Here is a 19,060-nt window from a genome sequence, read left to right as displayed (position 1 = left end):
GTCTGTTTGTGATAGTGGGGTATTGAGGTCCCCCACTACAATTGTGTTAGTGTTTATTTGGTTTTTCATGTCCATTAATGTGTGTTTCGTATAGTTGGGGGCATTCGTATTTGGTGCATATATATTTAGGATTGTCATCTCTTCCTCTTGGATTGTTCCCTTCACAAGGATGTAGTGACCATCTTTGTCTCTCTTAATTAGTTTTGGTGTGAAATCTACTTTATCTGCACATAAGATTGCTACCCCTGCTTTTTTCTGGGTTCCTGTAGCATGGAGAACTGTTTTCCATCCTTTTACTTTCAGTCTATGAGTTTCTTTTTGAGTTAGGTGTGTTTCTTGTATACAGCATATTATTGCATTTTGCTTCTTAATCCATTCTGCCAGTCTATTTCTTTTGATTAGTGAATTGAGGCCATTAACATTGAGGGTTATAATTGATAGATATTGATTCATCCTTGTTATGATGTTTTACTTTGGGTGGCTCTTTTATTTCTTATTTTTTCCCCCTTTCCCTTTAGTGTCTTACCTTGCCTGGTGGCTTCCCTCTGTTGGGCCTCATGGAGTTGTGACCTTCCTTGTCTTTTTCTAGGATATTGTTTAGAATTGTCTGTAGTGCTGGTTTGGCGTTCATGAAATTTCTCAGGTGTTCTTTGTTGTGGAAGTATCTAATTTCCCCATCGATTTTGAAAGATAATTTTTCAGGATACAACAGTCTAGGTTGGAAGTTATTTTCTTTTAGGGTTTGAAATACTTCACTCCAGGCTGTCCTTGACTTGAGGGTTTGTGTTGAGAGGTCTGCTGTGATTCTGATGGGCTTTCCTTTGTAGGTGATTTGTTTCTTTTCTCTAACTGCTTGTAGGATTTTGTTCTTGGGTTTCTGGGATCTTGACTATTATATGTCCAGATGCAGATTTTTTTTATCATGGCTAGTTGGAGTTCTATGTGCCTCACTTATCTGTACATCCAATTCTCTACCTCTGTCTGGGGAGTTTTCCACTATTACTTCTGTTTACAGTTTTTTTATGTCAATTGTGCTTTCTCCTGTTTTTTCATGGACTCCAATCAGTCTTATGTTGTTCTTCTTTGCATCGTCTAGCAGCTGTTGGATTGATTTCTCATGGTCCCTTACTATTTTTAAGAAATCTCTCTTTTCATGGTCTTTAACCACGATCCTGTCTTCTATATCTGATATTCTATCTTCAGATTCCCTTAATCTGCTGTGTATACTTTCAATGGAGTTTTTAATCTCCTGAATGTCTGTTTGAATCTGTTTCATGGATTCCATTTCTTTCTTATGTTGGGTGATCATGGTTTCCATTTCTTTCTTATGCTGGGTATTCATGCCTTCCAGCATGTTTCTGAGCTCATCTATTTTTTTTAATCTGTTTCTGTTCTAGATCCTCTAATCATGTCTTTCACTCTGCTCACCATCTCTGTAGATATCAGGGAGATTATTTCTGCTTTGAATTTTTCTAGAGCCTCATTCATCTGTTTGTTACTTCCTGTGCTATCAGTTCAGGGTGTCCAGGTGGTTGATTATCAGACTTTTCCATCTCATTTCCCCCGGGGTTTACCCTTGGTGGGGTAGAAGTCTGAGTTTGTGCCTTGCTTAAATGTCTTCTCATTTTTGTTTTTGGTACTGTCCTTGGTTTAACTCCTGGGTTGATACTTTGAAATTGCTTATTGTAAGTATCTTTGTTGCTTGTAATTAGAACCCTTTTTAATGATTGCTTCTCAGAGGTGTCTCCTAGATATAGCTGGTCTTTAAGTTTTGAGTCTCTAATGACTCTGAGGCTGTCTCATTTTCATTATACCAAGAAGGATCACTGACTAGATCAATAACAACACCTTAGCCCAAGTGATACAATCAGCATCACCACTGCATCAAGTACATCTTAGAAAATGACATTTTGTGGTAGTTATTAATCTATCACCTTTAACTGTGTGAATTAAATCAAGATCAAGGACCAACCCAACATATGTTTATAGTGAATAAACTCTTCAATATAGCAACTTTACCCTACAGGATGGGGAATTAGAAGGAGTTGGGGAGGGAGGGATAGATAGGTAGAAGGATAGGGGAAGGTTAGCAGTGAGGACAGAGGACACAGGCGAGAAGGAAAAAGAGAATAATAGTAAAATAAAGAAGAACTCCAAATAAGGGCCAGAACAAGGACAAAAAGGGAGATGAACAATGTGGGGCAGCAAGAGAGTGAGTGTAAGAGAGAGAGAAAGAAAAGAGAAAAGAAAGAAGGAAAAAAAGGAGAGAAAAACAAAAATTTGCATAGAGTAGGAAAAAATTAAAGATAAGCAGAGAAAAAGAAAAGAGAAGAGAAAAAAAACAAACCAATAATACTAATTTTGGAAATAAAAAATAAAAATGGAAATGAAGGGCCTCTTTCAGGGTTTGTCTCTGTTGTCTCAATAGATGTGGGTAGCAGTGTGCAGAAATAAGTCAATGAGTCTCAGCAAGCCAGTCGCAGACCCGTGAGATTCAGGCAGATTTCTGGCTGCAAGTCCCAAGTTGAGCTCCCTGTCCTCCTGCAGGGTTGAACTCTAAAGGATTGTACTGCAGGTTCCAGCTGCCCTTCCCCTGAAGATAGTCCCAGTTCCAATGGGAGATGATGATCGCTCCAACTTACCCAGTACAGTGGTCTGGTGATCTAGTGTCCTCTGTGTCTTTGTAGTGTGGAACCACATGGCAGTACACCCAAGAGGCCAGAGGAGGGGGAGTGTCCAGTGGATTGCTGCCAGGGCGCAGGCTGGATTGGCGTGTTCTGTGCAGCCGGGGACCCTCCCAGCTTCAAATTTCTAATCTTTATGTGCAACCCTTTTCCCCAAACTGCCCATAAGATTTAAAGCAGAACCTCACGTTGCATCTCTTGGCCCGTGTTACATGTGGACACAGGTGGAAGAGCCCGGGAAGCTCAGGGCTGTGGGCAGCCCACAGCTGCTGCATGGGCTCTGGAGGTGCAGTGGTTCAGAACCATCTCCAGTGGGCAGGAGTCCCAGGCCCTGGTCTCCCACAACAAGTCGCTGTGTGCGGACTAGCTCTGGAAGGACACAAACATGACATTTGTCCTCAACCTCCATGGTCACTAGATGTAAACTGGCAGCAGCCTGACAAAGGCCTTTCTCAGAGGGGCATTGGGCAGTGAAGCCCAGTGTCCCCACAGCCATGAGATTCCTCCCAATTGAGTCCAGTGACTCCTCACCTAATCAAGGAACCTCCTGTGAGATTGGACTCCAGTGCTCTGCTGGAGAAACCTAAGAGCTGCTTCCCTCTACATGAAGGACAGGGCCAGCCCCAGACTGGCTCGTGCTGGTCAGAGCAGCAGGGCTCAGGAGCCCTGTACAGCCCTTGTTTCATTGGCTGGTGTCCCTCTCTAACTGTCCCTTGCCCCTTGCAACGCACCCCCACTGACTTCCAGGAGACCCAGAGCTGTCTCACTCGGGCTTGGACTTGGATCCAGCCCTTTCCTCTGGAAACTTCTACGTTCACCAGGCACTGGTGTGGCCAACTTCAGAGAACCGGGAACCTCGAATCCCAAAGCAGCTGCCTATGCTCTGACCTGCCACATACTGCAGACTCCTGAGGCCTGAGAAAGGTCCTCATGTTCATTCACAAAGCACTTTGCAAACCATAGCTCCCTGTTGTTTCTACATTCACCCAGCAGGGAACCTGAGCTTGAGCTATAATTCTTACTGCTGTGCACAATACTGTCTGTGTATACATGCATTCACATACCCACATGCATACACACACATGCACACATGCACACAGAGAAAGGTTGCCTAGACTGTACAGGTGGTGAATTTTTATATGCATGTCCACATGTGTTACCACCACTCCGATCAAGGCATGGAGCATTTTTGGCTCCCCCCAAAGCTCCCTCAGCACCCCCAGAGTCAACATTCCACAAAGGGTAACTACTGCTTTAATCTCTTACTGCTTTAATTTCACTTGGCTTTGAACCTCACGTAAATGGGATCATGCAGTACGCTTTACTCGGCATTGCTGAGTGAGGCAGTGCGTTTACTGTCAGTGGACAGTAAGGTTGTTCCAGGTCTTTGGCTCTTATGAATACAGTGGTTGTGGGGATGCCTATTCATGTGACTATTACGAACAAAGCAGGTAGAGAGTCCTCATCCATGTCCTTTAAAGTATGCGAGCACTTGTTTTTATTGGGTGTATACCTAATGCTATGGTTTATATCGAGATATCCCCCAAAGCCTCATACGCTCACAGGCAGGGCTTTTGAGAGGTGGTTGGATTATGGGACTTACAGCTGGCTTGCTGCTAGGAGGCGGGGTCTGATCCGAAGAGGCGGTCACTGGGGCGTGGCCTGGAAGGGTTCATCTCCCTCAGCTCCTCCTGTCACTCTCTGCTTCCTGGCCCCCGTGCTGTGAGCAGCTTCTCCCCCAGGCCCTCTGCCACGCTATTTCTTGCTGGGAGTCAGCTGACCGTGGGCTGAACTGTGAGCCAGAATAAGCCTCTCCTTTAGGTTGTGAGTGTCAAGCATTGTGTCTCAGGGATGGGAAAGTGGAACACCTAAGTATGGCGTTGCTGGATGGTAGCTTATGTCTCTGTTTGGTTTTAGTTACAACAGTCAATTGTTTTCCTAAGTAGCTATAATAGTTTACATTCCCAGTAGCTCCACACTCCTACCAACACTTGTTATTGTCAGTGCTTTTCAGTTTGGCTTCTCTGACCAGTGCTTTTCCATGGTAAGTACAGCTTAGCACATCTCCCTGTGCTGGAGACCACCAGATATCCTTTTCTGTGAAGGACCTGGTCAAGTCTTTTGCCTACTTTTTTAAAAGCTGAGTTAGGTTATCTATCTTTTATTTTGAATTTAAAAATTCTTGAAATATTTTGCATTTTTTTCTGTATTTTTTTTCCTTTGTTACCAGGGATCGAACTCGGATCCTTGCACTTGCAAGACAGGTGGTGGAACCACTGAGCTAAATCCCTGGCCCTCTTTAAATATTCTGTGTATGAGTTCTTAGTCAGATGCCTATCGACAAATCCATCTACCAATCTATGACTTACACTTTTGCTCTCTTAATAGCATGTTTTGAAGAATATAACTTACTAACATAACTCCTTTTTATGGTTAGTGCATTTTTAAAGTCCTGTTTGTTTATCCCAAGATCATGAGGGTATTCTGTGTTGTCCTTCTGAGAACTGTATGCTGTCACCATCCATATTCACATCTGAGTTCTATCTCAAATTACATCATGTGTGCTGTGAGGTGGAGGAGCAAGGCCCTTTGTGTGTGTATATGTATGTACACATGCATGTACGTACGCATCCATGTATGTAATGTGTGTGGGCATCACATGAATCCAGCATCACTTATGCAAAAACTCACCCTTTAAAATTGCCGTCACACTATTGATTCAAATCAAGCAACTACATAGGTGTAGGCTTGTCTCTGAATTTGCTATTCTGCTCTGTATTAGTCAGCTTCCCCATCACTGGGACCAAATACCTGACATCTGCAACTTAAAGGAGGAGAGGTTTACTTGGCTCATGGTTTGAGGTATTCAGTCCATGGCTGGCTGCATGCAGGGCAGAAACATCATGGCAGAAGTTTATGGTGGAACAAAGTTGTTTAGTTCTTGGTGGTCAGGGAAGCAGAGCAGGGAAACAGTGCCAGAGAGGAAAGTTTAAGGGCCCAGATATAGTACCCAAAGCAATGCCACCCAGACACACCCAGAAGCATGTTTTATTAATTCACTGAGCACTCCCAAGCCAATCAAGTTGACACTCTACCTTAACCACATCCTAAGTGGCTTGGATGCTGGACATGGAGCTATATAGGACTTTATGTTTGCCCTGTTAGGTTTCATTCTTGCTTTGGTCTGATTCTTTTCTGTCCTCCCTTTTGGAATGAGAGCATTTACCCTGTGCCATTGTTCCTTGGGATTGTGTAATTTGTATTGACTTTTTACAGAAGTTCACAACTAAGAGTTTGCCTTGAGTCTTAGAAAAGACTTGAAATTGGCCTTTTGAAAAATGCTAGAACTGTTGAGACTCAGGGAAGGGATTATTGTGGTTTTGGTTGCATGCACTTTCAGCTGCAGAGTAATGCAATTCAGCAGGGAGTGGGTCAGTGAAGGCTCACTTGCCCTGAGTCTCTGCTCCGTGTCCTCCCCCACGGTCTCCCACCAGAGCCGAGCCGTGGAACACCGTGAAGTGCGGGTTGTGCGCCGGCCCCCAGGACACCTGTCCCCTCACAGAGCACCTTCCCTGCCAGGGCCTCTCCTCCCCGTGTGCCATCTCTCTCCCAGCCCGCCATGGGTGTCTGGCTCCCTTGGGCTCCTCAGCTTCCCTTGCGTCTCGTCTCTCCCACCAGGCTCTTCTCCCTTGCCGTGTCGGTCCTGTGGCTCACCTGCACAGTTGTGACAGCCCCTGCACATTGGTGCCAGGCCCTCACCCTACGCGTGCCCCAGGTGGCCGCAGTGCAGCCCTTCCCTCCCCACCCCCAAGTGCACACACTCGACTGCTGTACCCCAGAGAGAGCACAGACCCAGCCTCGTGCATCCCTCCTGCTGGATACCAAGGGATCCTGTCCCAGCTCATCACCTGCAGGGGCTTTCCTCACCATCCCCAAGTGGCTGAGTCTGGACTCCTGCCTTTCTCAGACGAGGTCCTCCTTGCATTAAAGGTGAGCATGGTGGCCACAGCATCACCCCTGAGCCACGTTAGCCCAGCACAAGGCCCTGCACACAGTGTGTTTGCGGTGAGCCTCAGTTGACTCCATCAGCAGACAAGAAGCAATGCTCTGTGCACACTACCTCTGGGTCATGGCCCCAAGCCTCAGTAGGGTGTTTGTTCTGAGGGTGTAGGGTGGGAGGCTGTGCAGATCCAACTTGGGAATTTGGCCGAGGCCCCATCCCATGACTCCCAGCAGGACACAGCAAGGACTCCGGGGTTCTCTGGGCTGCTCCTGCGTCACTCAGGCCACTTTTCTTCCATGGCAGAGCTCAGGGACCAGCAGGGCGTGCTCCCCACCCTGGCCGGTGGGTCTGGCTCTCCTGCCAGGGGGCACCCCCTCCTCATGCCGTCTCACCTGCTGCTGCTGTCTGCCACCTGCGAACAAATCATCCTTCTTTTCTCACTTCCAGGCTCAGCTCTAATTATTTTAGCCACCACAAAAACCTCTTCAACAAAAGAGGCCAGCAATTAATTTTCCCTTATCAGGGGTGTGCGTGATGGATTCCTCTAGGAGAGACAGCTCTGAGTGTCAGGAGAGAAAGGGGCTTTCAGGACACCTTGTCGCCTCTAATCCTCCCCCTTGAGCGAAGCTGGTTTCCTTGTCCTCGGACAGGTGCCCTCGTGGGGCTGAGATTCATTTGCACCTCGGGTCCTCGGGCGGGGGACAGTGGCTGTGATTACCCCTCTGCAGTCAGTGGCCCCAGCTGCTCCTCACGGCATCCGCCACAAGCAGACAGGCCCAGAATGCAAATGACACGGTTGCTCTCATTAACCATCTCTTCGTGACTGTATAATTTCAGTAATTAAAACCCTCACTAATACATTCCATGAAGCACCAGAATGGGACATTAATGTATGGCCCTTATTAATTTTTGAAAGAGAGGTGAAATTTGAATAACCTGCTTCTGGCACACTTAAGTGCTCTGAAAAGAAAAAAAGAAGCTGAATACAATTTTGATTAATGTAAACTAATTAGCATTCATTGTTTTGTATTCCCTTCCCCACCCCCTGAAAAGTCACCACCGGGCATTGGCCTTGTCAGTTGCATCAGTATTAGCGTTGCCAGCTGGGTTGGTATTAGCCAGGCGACTGCACTGGTGATAGCCCGAGCACTGCCTGCTGCATCAGTACTAGCGTTCACACTGCCTGCTGCATAGAGTTAGCATTAGCATTGCTTACTGTATGGGATGAGCATTCACACTGCCCACTGCATACTTAAAATCCTGTCTCACTTCTGTGACACCATTGGATTCGTCACCAAAAGAAACAGAATGAGAAATCCAAACATCAACTTGGATTGTGACTCTAGGAACTCCTATTTCCCACAGCACAACCCGGCTGTCTGTAAGGAATGCCAACACTCAATTCTTTAACACATCTGCAGGTGTTCGTTCACATGTGTGCACACCATTCCCAGACACCCAGGCTCCCCAAACCCCGAGCTTGTAGGTGGCTGCTGTACTGAAAGGTCAGCGGGAACTGAGATGGAATACAAATGGGTTCAATTAGATCTGAAAGCCAGCCTCCTGCACGGGGTTCATCTGGCACATAGCCAGGGAGCCTGATGTTCCACTCTGTGGCAACAGCTTCAGGAGGCACACTAGGACACAGTGACTGCGTGCTGTCTCAGCTTTAGTCTAAAAGTCGTCCCTGTGACTGCAAAGTGTGTCCCAGAATTCCTTCTGAGAAAGAGCAGTTTGCATCGTGGAAACTCTGAAGAGGACAGTCTTTGTTCCTGCCACTCACTGAAGTAGGTGTGTGATCAGCCAGCTCCTGTGATTAGGTAATATTGTTATCTAGGTTTGGTTGTGCTGGTATGTGCTATAGTTCAGTGCCCATCATCCCCACTATAAGCTTTTTGCAACTCTTTTATAACCTCTAACATGCACCAGGCTCCACACTGAGCTCAGGGTCTGAGATATCAGTGGCTCCCCATTGCCTTACAAAATAAAGAACATTCTTCTGAGTCCTGCAAGATCTGGCTCCAAGCCTGGCTATCCTAAGGCCACTCTCCAGCATCTGCCTTCAGGTCTGCTTGCTGCCCTCGGGACACACACGTTGCGTGATTAGCCCCGCTCTTCCTGTCAGCAGGCCCTGCCCAGTCTGCATATCCCTCACCTGTCCTCCCCAGGCCGGGCACACATGCTATGTCCTCTCCAAGCCTTGGAGTGCACAGGAGTCCGTGTTCTCACAGCCCCTCATGCCACATGGAAATGAGAGTTGTCTAATTGTGCAAATCAGGAACGCTCCCTAACTGAGCTGGCTCCCCAACCAGGCTCACACAGCGTCTGCCCTGCCCGCCTTTGCCATCACTTTGACCCTGATGGGAGGCACCAGCAGCACTCCAGGATAATGTACAGTGACTCAAAGTCCAGCGATGGCTCCTGGGGCAAATCCCTGGGGTCATGGACAGTAATGTTGGAGCTCACAAAAAGCCACTGCCCCGAGCGATTAGAGGCCATCAAGAAGGTGACAACGCTGAAGGGGTTGGGAAGCAATGACGTGGACTCTGAACAATTAAGAGGCCTGGGAACATGAAGGAAGCCCTCAGACTTCTGTAGGAGAGAGACAGCCCTCACACCGAGTCCGTGCAAGTCAGGAGTGAAGAGCGGGAATGTCTAGTGCAAAACTCACAGTTCTGTCTAATAATCATGCAGAAAAACTCTAATGAACCCGGGAATCAGTTTCCATTAATTCTAAATATTAGGGAAATTTACAATTATAAATTAAATTCTTTTAAATCAAGAAAAAATAATTTTATTCATAATTTTTAGTTTTAATTTTCAAGGCAAAGTCCCAAACAGCCTTTGCTCTATTTGCTAGTAAATTCTCCCATCTCTGTGAGCTTCTCTGAGGCCCAATTCTCCTTGGGTAACCAGGGCCTCCTGAGCCCCTATTCAAAGGACACTTCTCCCTTCTCCGAATAACTGTAGCTTTCTTCTATGCCACGATATATTGGTCAACTTTCCCATCACTGGGACACAATACCTGACATCCACAACTTAAAGGAAGAGAAATTGAATTTGGCTCATGGTCAGGGGATTCAGTCCATGGTCAGCTGGCTCCAAGGCAGGAGTATGGGTAAGCACATGGCAGAGCAAAGTGGCTCAATTCATGGTGGCAGGGAAGCCAAGCTAGGATCAATGCCAGAGAGGAAGGCCCAAGGGACAGTATGTAATGCCCAAGGCCATCACTCCATGGCCCACCCAGACACACCCAGGAATGCCCTTCGCTAATCTGCTAGGCCTTTCTTAATCCAAACAGTTAACGTATGAATATTATTGGCCACAATTCCCTTTTTCAAGTTAACACCCAACCACATCTCTGTAAACCATAGGTAATCCCCAAATAGAGGCAATAACAATAATCATAACCCACTAACACAACAGCCTTCTCAAGTACGAATGGAAATTCAATAATCCTTTCCCCAAACTCTTAACAGTTCCAGCATTTTTCAAAAGGCCAAACCCAAATCTTTTCTGAGACTCAAATTCTTAGCTGTAAACCTCTGTAAAAATAAAAACAAGTTACATAATCTCAAGATACAATACCATGGGTAAACATTCCTCCCAAAAGGGAGAAATGGGAAGATAAGAAAGAATTGGGCCGGGAGTGTGGCACGTGCTTATAATCCCAACACTCTGGAGAGTGATGCAGGAGGATTGCCATGAGTTCGAGGCCAGACTGTTTAAAACAAACAGACCAAAGCAAGACTGAAATGCAATAGGATGAACACTAAGTCTAGTAGCTCCAAATCTGGCATCTGGGGCACATGGTGGTAAAATGTGAGCTCTAAAGGACTTAGGCAGCTGTACCCACCACTTTAGCCTTGCAAGGTGCAGCCCACATGGCCTCTTCCTTGGCCTGGCTCTGCTCACTGCCTGAATCTTTTCTCAGCAGATGTTCCGCATTGCTCATATCTCTGACTTCCTAGAGGCTCACTGCACTTTTGGCTTCATTCCCACAGCTTCAGGCACTGTCCGCTCAGGAGCTCCTTTCCTGGGCTTCCAGGACTTCCTTCGAATTCTGGGTGGAAGCCTCTCTGACACCGTAACTCTTGAATTCTGCATGCTGGTAAAACCAGCATCACATGGACAGCACCAAGTTCTGCCATGACACTGGGCAGTATCCAGGCCTCCTGTGACCACGTCAGCAGCAGTTTCCAAGTATCTGGATGGCTGAGCACAATGAAGTGAATCCTGGGAACTAATTCCCTGGGAGGCTATTCTCAAGCAGGGGTCTCAGGGACTCTCTTCTCAAATGAAAGGTTTATGCTTTTGTACACTTGAGTCTGCCATGTACGGAGTCTGCTGATTCCTTAGATGCCCTCAGCTCCCATACAAAGTACTTGGTTTCTTAACACCCACACCTCTGTTGGCACTTTACACATGGTTCCTTTGGGGTAAAATTTAAATGTTTCAAATTTTTCTGCCCAGCATCCCCCCCGCCGCCCCATTCTCACTATAAAGCTAGCTGAAAGCAGCCAGCAGTACCCATGTCACAGCCTAAATATTGGGCTGTCTTAACATTTCTTCTGCCAGATTAATTAGTGCACTGCCCTTAAGCTCAGTTTCCTGCAAAATCTCAGGACATGGACAAAACGCAGGCAGATTTTCTGCCAGAGCATGACATACACGGTCTCTAGTCCAAATGTCAGTTGAATCCTTGTTCCCAACTGAAACCTCCTGAGCCTGGCCTTTACTGTCCATGTTCCTATCAGCTTTCTGGTCTTCTGACCTCTGACAAGAAATCTCCCAAGCTCAGCTTACAATAGTCTAAGGCTTCCTAACCCACATTCCAAAACTTTCCAAACTCTTTCCTAAAACCAGTTCCAAAGGCTTCTGAATCACATGGTCAGGTCTATTACAGTAAAGACCCCACTACTCCAGTGCCAATTTTTTGTATTAGTTAACTTTCCTATTGCTGAAACACAATACCTGATATCCACAACTTAAAGGAGAGTTTTGATTTGCCTCACAGTTCAGGGGATTCAGTCCATGACCATGGCTGCAGTGCAGGAGCATCATGGCAGAAGGGTCTGGTGGAGGAAAGCAGCTCAATTCATGGTGGCCAGGAAGCAAAACTGAGTAACAATGCCAGAGAGGAACAGGTGAGGGACTATATATAGTACCCAAGGTCATGGTCCCATGCCCTATCCAGACATACACAACAGCATGCTCTGCTAATTTGCTAGGCATTTCTTAATCCAATGAAGTTGACATATCAGGATTAATGGTCACACACAGCCATCTACAAGCCAGCACTGTCTCCTACTATGCAAAAGAAAGACCTGCATCTTGTCTACTGGACTCTAAGAGGGATCTTCGTTTACAATGAAGTCTCAGTTGTATTATCTCAAGCTGTGTGACCTTGGACTGGTTCCTTACCCTTTCTATTCCTAATCTGTAAAATGGGAACAATAAAGGTGTAAATATGAGGTTCCTTTAAAGACTAAATTACACTATAAACATACAAATGCTTGAATTCTACCGTTCCTGAAGATTTCTCCCCTTCACTGTCCTTTCCTCTGCATGTGCTTCCCTAGGCTGGGGATGTGACTGCACGTGACAGTAGAGGAGGAAGATAGTTGGGCATCTTCTTTCTTCTGCCGGGGGTCACTGCCACAGCACCAGCCCTCCCTTCCTGAGGAGCAGGCCTGGGGACTCCGGCTTCCGGGACTGGGAGGTAGACAAGCCCATGGGCTCTTCCTTTAAGGTGCACCTCCCTGAGCCTTCTTTGGCACTAACTGTGATAGTCTGGTCTCCATCTGCATTAACACTTGTTTATTTTTCATTTAGTTCAGAAGTTGAATGGAGAAAGAAACCACTTGCTATTTCCTAGGAGCCAGGTCTCTTCCGAGGCCCCTGGGATGGCACAGCAGTGAATGTTTGCTGGATAAACAAGCACACAGAGGTGTCAGTTCTAGAGTCTAGTTTTGTATCTTGTGACATTGTCTTCCAGATAAGGACTGCTGCGGTGTGAGGCCAGTCCAGTGGGGCTATTAAAGGATCAGTACAGGGTCCGTCGAATACGCCCTGGGCAGAGCACAGGGTCACCAGAGGGACAGGCAATGACACTGCAGTATAGAACTGCTTCCCTGTCCAGACCCTGATTGCCACATCAACAGACCTGGAGATCCTGAGGCCTCGTCCCTCGATCCCAGGGGGTGGCTCACCTGACAAGCACATCCAGTGCTTGTCATTGACTTCCTGACCAGAAATGTGCAGTGTGGATAGACAGACAGGTGACGTGGTCGGGCCTGAATAGGGCCTGACAGTCTGCTCGAAGCCTTTTCCTTTCGAGATCTTCCCTGGCACCCACTGCCGGACCTGTGCCCCTCACTGCCTGCCAGTCCTGTGTGCTAAAGCCACAGCCGGAGGGAGCCCTGCAGCCTCCCTTCTCTCTGGGCGCTGGCAGCCTGTGGTGCTGGCTGCACATCCACTGTCTGCCTTGCTCTCCTTCCTCCTGGTGTTCTGCCCCTCCCAATGGACTCCTGACACCACCATTTACAAACTGACCCCATGGACACTGGAGCTGCTGGTTCGCTGGCCCCTGACCCTCCACTTCCCGGCTCTATCCGACTTTCCCAGGCCTTGGGGCTCTGTGTCCTCATCTGACCTCTGAGCTGACTGCCCAGGACACCTTCACCCCCCAGTGGCCTCCAGGCCCCCCAGCCTGGCTCTGCTTGCGGTGGGACCCGCCCTCCTATCCTCTGACCCTAGCAGTCGCCTCCTGTGCTCTCATCCTCAGGCATTTAAGAGTGTGGCCTATTTCAGCCTCTTGTGCCCACCTTCCTGGCCTTCACTCCGCCTCCCCACATGAGGCTCCCACTGCTCTGTGTCTTCCCCTGGGCCCTGATTCTTCCTGCACCGTTCTTTCTAAGAGGCCGCCACAGCCGGTGGTTTGTGCAGAGTTCAGCAAACGTCCTGGAGCCAGAAGCGCGGCATTGCGGTGAAAAGCCTGGGGTTCTGAGCAAGCTGGCGCCTTCATCCCGAGGCAGCAGATCATCCTGCTGGGTAAGCTGGACTCTGGGACCTGGGATTGCAGGTGACGCTGGTACAGCCTGAAGACCCCTGGCAAGGCACTGAGCCTCAGAGTCCTCGCATCCAGTTCACAGGAGCCCAGTGGGGCCCACGGGATTGAGGCCGGCACAGATGCACAGGCCCAGCCCTCGTCGGGGCCAGGCTAGAAGAGCCAGGGACCGCCCAGAGGGTCCCCATTTGATCCTCTCTGCCCACTCACCTGTCTGTCTGTCTATCTCTATACTTCTATCTCCATATCTGTGTCTATCTGTCCATCCATCCATCCATATTTATCTGTTTATCTCTCACTCTCTCTGGTATATTTTAGATCTTGATGTCCCCAAAGGCTGTGTGCTGAGGGCCTGGTCCCCAGCCAGTGGTGCTCAGGGAAGGGGGTGGAGCCTTTAGGAGGCAGGGCCTGGAGGAGGAAGTGAGGTCATGGAGTGTGGCCCAGAGGGGACCCTGGGATCCCAGCCCCTTCCTCTCCCGCTCTCTTGGCTTCCTGGCCTCCCTGCAGTGAGTGCCTCCTCTGCCATGCACTCCCGCCACGGCACGGGGCCCCCACAGCCAAGGGCCCAGTGACACGGCTGGAACCTAGAACCATGAACCCAAACCATTCCTCCCTGCAAGTTATTTATCTCAGGCATTTTGTCACTGTGGTGGAAAGTGATCTTTCTGCCTGCCTGTCTGTCACGCTTTATTGGGGTAAAATAAAACTCGCCACCGCAAACACATGTTGTGAGTGTACGGCTCGGTCATGTGAGTCACGTGCGTGCTGTTTCCAGCTGTCCCCACCCTCCGTCCCTGGAGCATTTCCATCCTCCAAACCAGCGCTGTGCCTGTTGGACACTGATACCCACGGCCCCACCTGCAGCCCAGCCCTCTCCACCTGTGGGGCAGCCAGTGTTCCCTCTGCTATGGTGGTGCCTGCTTTCCTGAGCCGCTTATTCTCCCGAGAGCGATGTGGCTGAGGGTCCCTGGGCCCCAGCACAGGCCCCCGCCTGTGTCCACCACGCGGCCCCTGAACCTTACACGACGGAAGGCTGCGTCCTTCAGCTGCTCTGAAAATGCTGCTGGCAGCACTGGTTTACCAGTTTAATATTTTTAATTTTCATGTTTTACTACACAAGCAACCTATGCTCATTGTAGGAAAATTAGAAAATTTAGATACATATAAGAAAAGCAAATTAAAACAATCCTTCACTCATTCCTCAGACTAGAGCAGCCATGAATACTCAGTGCCCATCCCTCCAAGTGCTCAGTCTCCCTCCTGCAGCTCTGTCTTCTTCACATATTGGAGTTTGTAAGCAAGCTGCAAATACACCACACATATGAGTCTGTCAAATATTTCTTAAACTTATTTTATCTTGTGCAGTATCTCCATGTCTTCTTCCCTCAGACAGACAGGCAGACAGGCAGGCAGCCAGGAAGACAGGCAGGAAGACAGGGAGACAGACAGGCAGCCAGGAAGACAGGCAGGAAGACAGGAAGACAGGTAGACAGACAGGGAGACAGACAGGCAGGCAGGCAGGAAGACAGACAGGCACACAGGAAGACAGGCAGGCAGCCCTGTGCAGGTACAGCCACTGCCCCAGTGTGAATGCTTAGTTGTGCAGAGCACCATGGGGCGCTGTGTGGTTTCCCAGCGTTGCTGTTGCTGTCTAAGCAATGGGTGGTGAATCCTCAGCTGCGCCTGGACATCTTGTCTGGCTACCGCTGAGGTAAAATTCCTCAGGTGGAGTCACTGAGAACTCCCTCATTTTACACGTGGAAACCAGGGCCCAACTCCGTCGTGTGACTCGCCCACTTCCACACATGGCCTGGGTGCTGGCACTGGCTTCTAGTCGTCCTGGGAACTGCACAACATGCATTTTCCGAGCTCCTTTTGGGTCTTCCAGGAGCCCAGCTTTGGCCGAGGACTGGCGGTAACCATGCTGCACTGCCCTGCATCTGTTAGAGTGGACTTCTCCCTGCTTCCTCCTTTCTCCTGTCTCTGGAGGAGACATCTGGACCTCAGGAAGGGAGAGGATGAGCCGCTGCCCACCGCCCCAGCTCCGCACTCCTGTGAGGCTTGTGGGCTCGGGTTCTGCGGGTTACAAATCGCGGCAGTCTGGGCAGGACACACCGTGGCAGAGTCCTGTAGAACTGTGACCAAGCCAGGACCTCGGGACATCAGCCTGGCTGTGGGAGTGCTGGGAAGGGCAGACCCAGGCGGCCTGCACCGGTGGGGCAGGGGAAGAGGGAGCTGGGGAGTGCTGACAGGGAGGGAGGAACACACTGGGGCAACAGGAGGGGCAAAGAGAAAGCTTCGGGCAGCAGGTGGAGACAGCTTTGCCCCCGTGTGTGACTGCATTCCCTGCAGTTGGCTCTGGATTTGCCTTTGATGTGAGTCACACCTGCCAGGTGCCACCTGTCCCTCCAGGGAAGACCAGAGGCGAATGCCAGAGAGTCACTAACCAGGAGAGACGGGCAGGAGTAAGCAACAGCACCCTCGCCGCTTTGAAATGCAGACGAGGGTGTCCAGGTGGAAGGGCAGAGCCGATGCAGAGGAGGGGATGCTCAGGGGCACCCCGCTCCCCCTCGGGAGGAGAACCTCAGCCTCGGGAAGCTGGCTGTCAATGCTGTTTCTTCCTGGGTGCGGGCTTTTGAGCCTTTACCGTGTGCCGGGCACTTGAGCCTGAAGGAGAAACAGAGGCTGCTCTGGGAGCATCTGGAATACAAATGCAGCCAGGGTGGGGCCAGCTCCCCTGTTGGCGCTGGCATTGCGGGCAGGGCCGACGTGGGCATCGCCAAGGGGCCAGAAGCATGGGTGGTGCTGCGGGCTGTGTCCCGTGGCAGGTGGCCCAGCGGGGCACACGGCAGGCGTCCACTGCACGCCTGGCCCCAGGGCTGGTGTGGGACAGCTGCTGAGGCTGTGACAGCAGACAGCAGGGCCACCGGTGGGCACAGGGCACGGCTGCTCCGCCCAGTGCCTGTCCTGCTCCAGCTGCAACCGCTGCCCGCACGAGTCCTGTGGCACGGCACTTCCCGACTCACATCCAGCTGACCAGCCTGGGCCACAGCCCCACCGTGCGGAAACCACGGCCAGGCACAGCAAGGTGTGCCGAGGGGGAGCAGGGAAGAGGAGACCTCGGCCTGGAGGCCGCAGCTCGGGGAGTGGCCAAGCGTCACAGGCCCGGAGGCGAGGCCGTGTGAGGAGAACAGCGGACTGCTGGGCTGGGAAAGGCGCCCAGACAGTGAGGGAGTGGCTGGCGGCCAGAAAGGCTGCACTGACGACCCGCAGAGAGGCTGAGCAGTGAGAGGCCGGGCCGGCCAGTCCCAGGCAGCGTGGGTGTGGGCGGAGGGGCAGAAGTGGCTCCCACCCCCTCCGCTCCCCGCCTCCCTCCTGCCCCCCCGCCCCGTCTCTGGGGATCCCTGGAGGGCGGACTCATCAGTGCTCAGGACGCTGAGCCCAGGTCAGCTGTCGCAGCCCTGTTCCAAGGGGACTGGCCCTGTGCGCTGGGCCACAGCAGCGGCCGCTCACCCGAAGCTCTCCCCTCGAGGTCACGGCAGGGTGTGCGCGAGGGCTGCACCCCGCCCCCGCGGAGGGCTCTGCCTGGGCTGTGTGCGGGGGGGGGGGGGGGGGGTTGAAGGGAGGAGCCACACCGGGCCCCAGCCCAGGGACCAGGAATCTGTGCCAGGGCCGGGAGAGGAGCAGCCACGGGGCAGGCTCGGGGCCAGGCGGTGAGAGCTTCGAGGGCCTCCGGGCAGTGACAGAGACAGCAGGCACGGTGGGGGAGCTGCAGGTGGCAGTCAGGGGCAAGGCCCCCCGCCGCCTGCTGTGTGTCTCCTCGTCCTGCTGGGACTGGGACCCAGGGTGCCCATGGCTGGGGACTCGAGTCGCTGATTTGCGCCTGAAGGCCCCTCCCCGTCCTCCACCTCCCTGCTTGTGCACGGGAGGCTGCAGAGGGTACCCTGGCCTCACCCTCGCCCTCCACAGCAGGGCTGCCGCCGGCCACGCTCCTCCCCAGGCGCCGGCCCTCTCTGCTCCCCTGCTGTCCCCACGTGCACACGGGTGCTCTTCGTGCAGGAGATGGGAGGGCCAGGGGAGGGGCTTTTACCCACGCAGGGCCTCGTCTGCATCACTTCTGCCATGCAGCCACATTACTGTCTGACGCAGCCTCCCCACTTCCCAACTGAGCGGAAAGCACTCAGACACGCGTGCACATGGCTGTGTGGTTCATGGGACACGAAGAGGGAAACAGCCCAAGTGTCCACTGACAAAGAGATAAGCAAAATGCGGTACGCGGAGCTGCTGGAATATCACTCGGCCTTGAGGGAGAATGCAATTCTGAGACGGACACCGTGCCCAGAGCAAGAAGTCAGTCGCAAAAGAAATGCTGTTGAGATCCAGCCATCCGCAGGACGAGTCAGAGCCAAACCCCCCCTCACAGTGAGTGGCAAGTGGCAGGGTGGCTGCCTGGGGCTGGGTGGGAGTGAGCTGGGAGCATTTAGGGTCCAGCTGCGGCTTGGGACAGTGCAAAGTCCCAGGCAGGGGCTGCGCTGCAGCAGACAGCAGTGTGAGTGCTCACTGCCACCCTGCAAGTGGCTACTGGGAGCAGCTCATGGTGCACATGTTCTACCATGACTTGGAAAAAGCAAAACCCAGGATCCCTGGCCCGGGCTCCTCTCCACGGCCCACAGCTGTCAGAAGCAGGTTCTCCAGGGTCCAGGCCTGCGCTGGGTCCTGCGTGCACCTTGCTAAGTGACTGCAGGGGGAGCAGGGCCAACAGGAAGCTTGGGAGGTGTGGGTCAGCACAGCGGCCTGCGGGACACCGAGGACAGACACTGCTGCTGGCGCCTCAGGCCACGGCCGGGAGCACGGGGCTCAGAGCAGTCAGAGCGGCCCTCCCCCCTCCTCCCGCTGCCCAAGGCCTCTGGGGCGAGTTGGTCAGAGCCCAGAGCAGGCGGCCTTGTCTCCCCGTTGACTTCACGGTGTGGTCACTCGGTGTCTGTCGCACACTGGGCTTCGCATCAGCTGGAGGACACACCTGGGGGAGGGACGCCCAGCCTGCTGCCACCTGAGCTCCGTGGCTCTGTGCCCAGGGCACAGCTCAGGGCCCGTTGGAGAAGCTGTGAGCATGATGGAAGCGTGTGCCCGCCGGCTAAGGGCCACATGGAAAGGTGAGGGCAGAGGTGACCAACCAGGGAGCTGGGCCTGCTTCAGTGGACAAGTCCTCCATGGATGCTTCCAGAACAGCAAGTAAAATGGGGTGCGGAGACTCCTTCAGTCTTTGAGCAAATTAACAAACACATGAGTGTCTGAAGGGGCAGA

This window comes from Heterocephalus glaber, unplaced genomic scaffold (assembly GCF_053883595.1).
Source record: "Heterocephalus glaber isolate CG9 unplaced genomic scaffold, H.glaber_assembly_v1.0 deba00001067, whole genome shotgun sequence".
Classification (NCBI taxonomy): domain Eukaryota; kingdom Metazoa; phylum Chordata; class Mammalia; order Rodentia; family Bathyergidae; genus Heterocephalus; species Heterocephalus glaber.
This window is presented reverse-complemented; position numbering follows the sequence as displayed.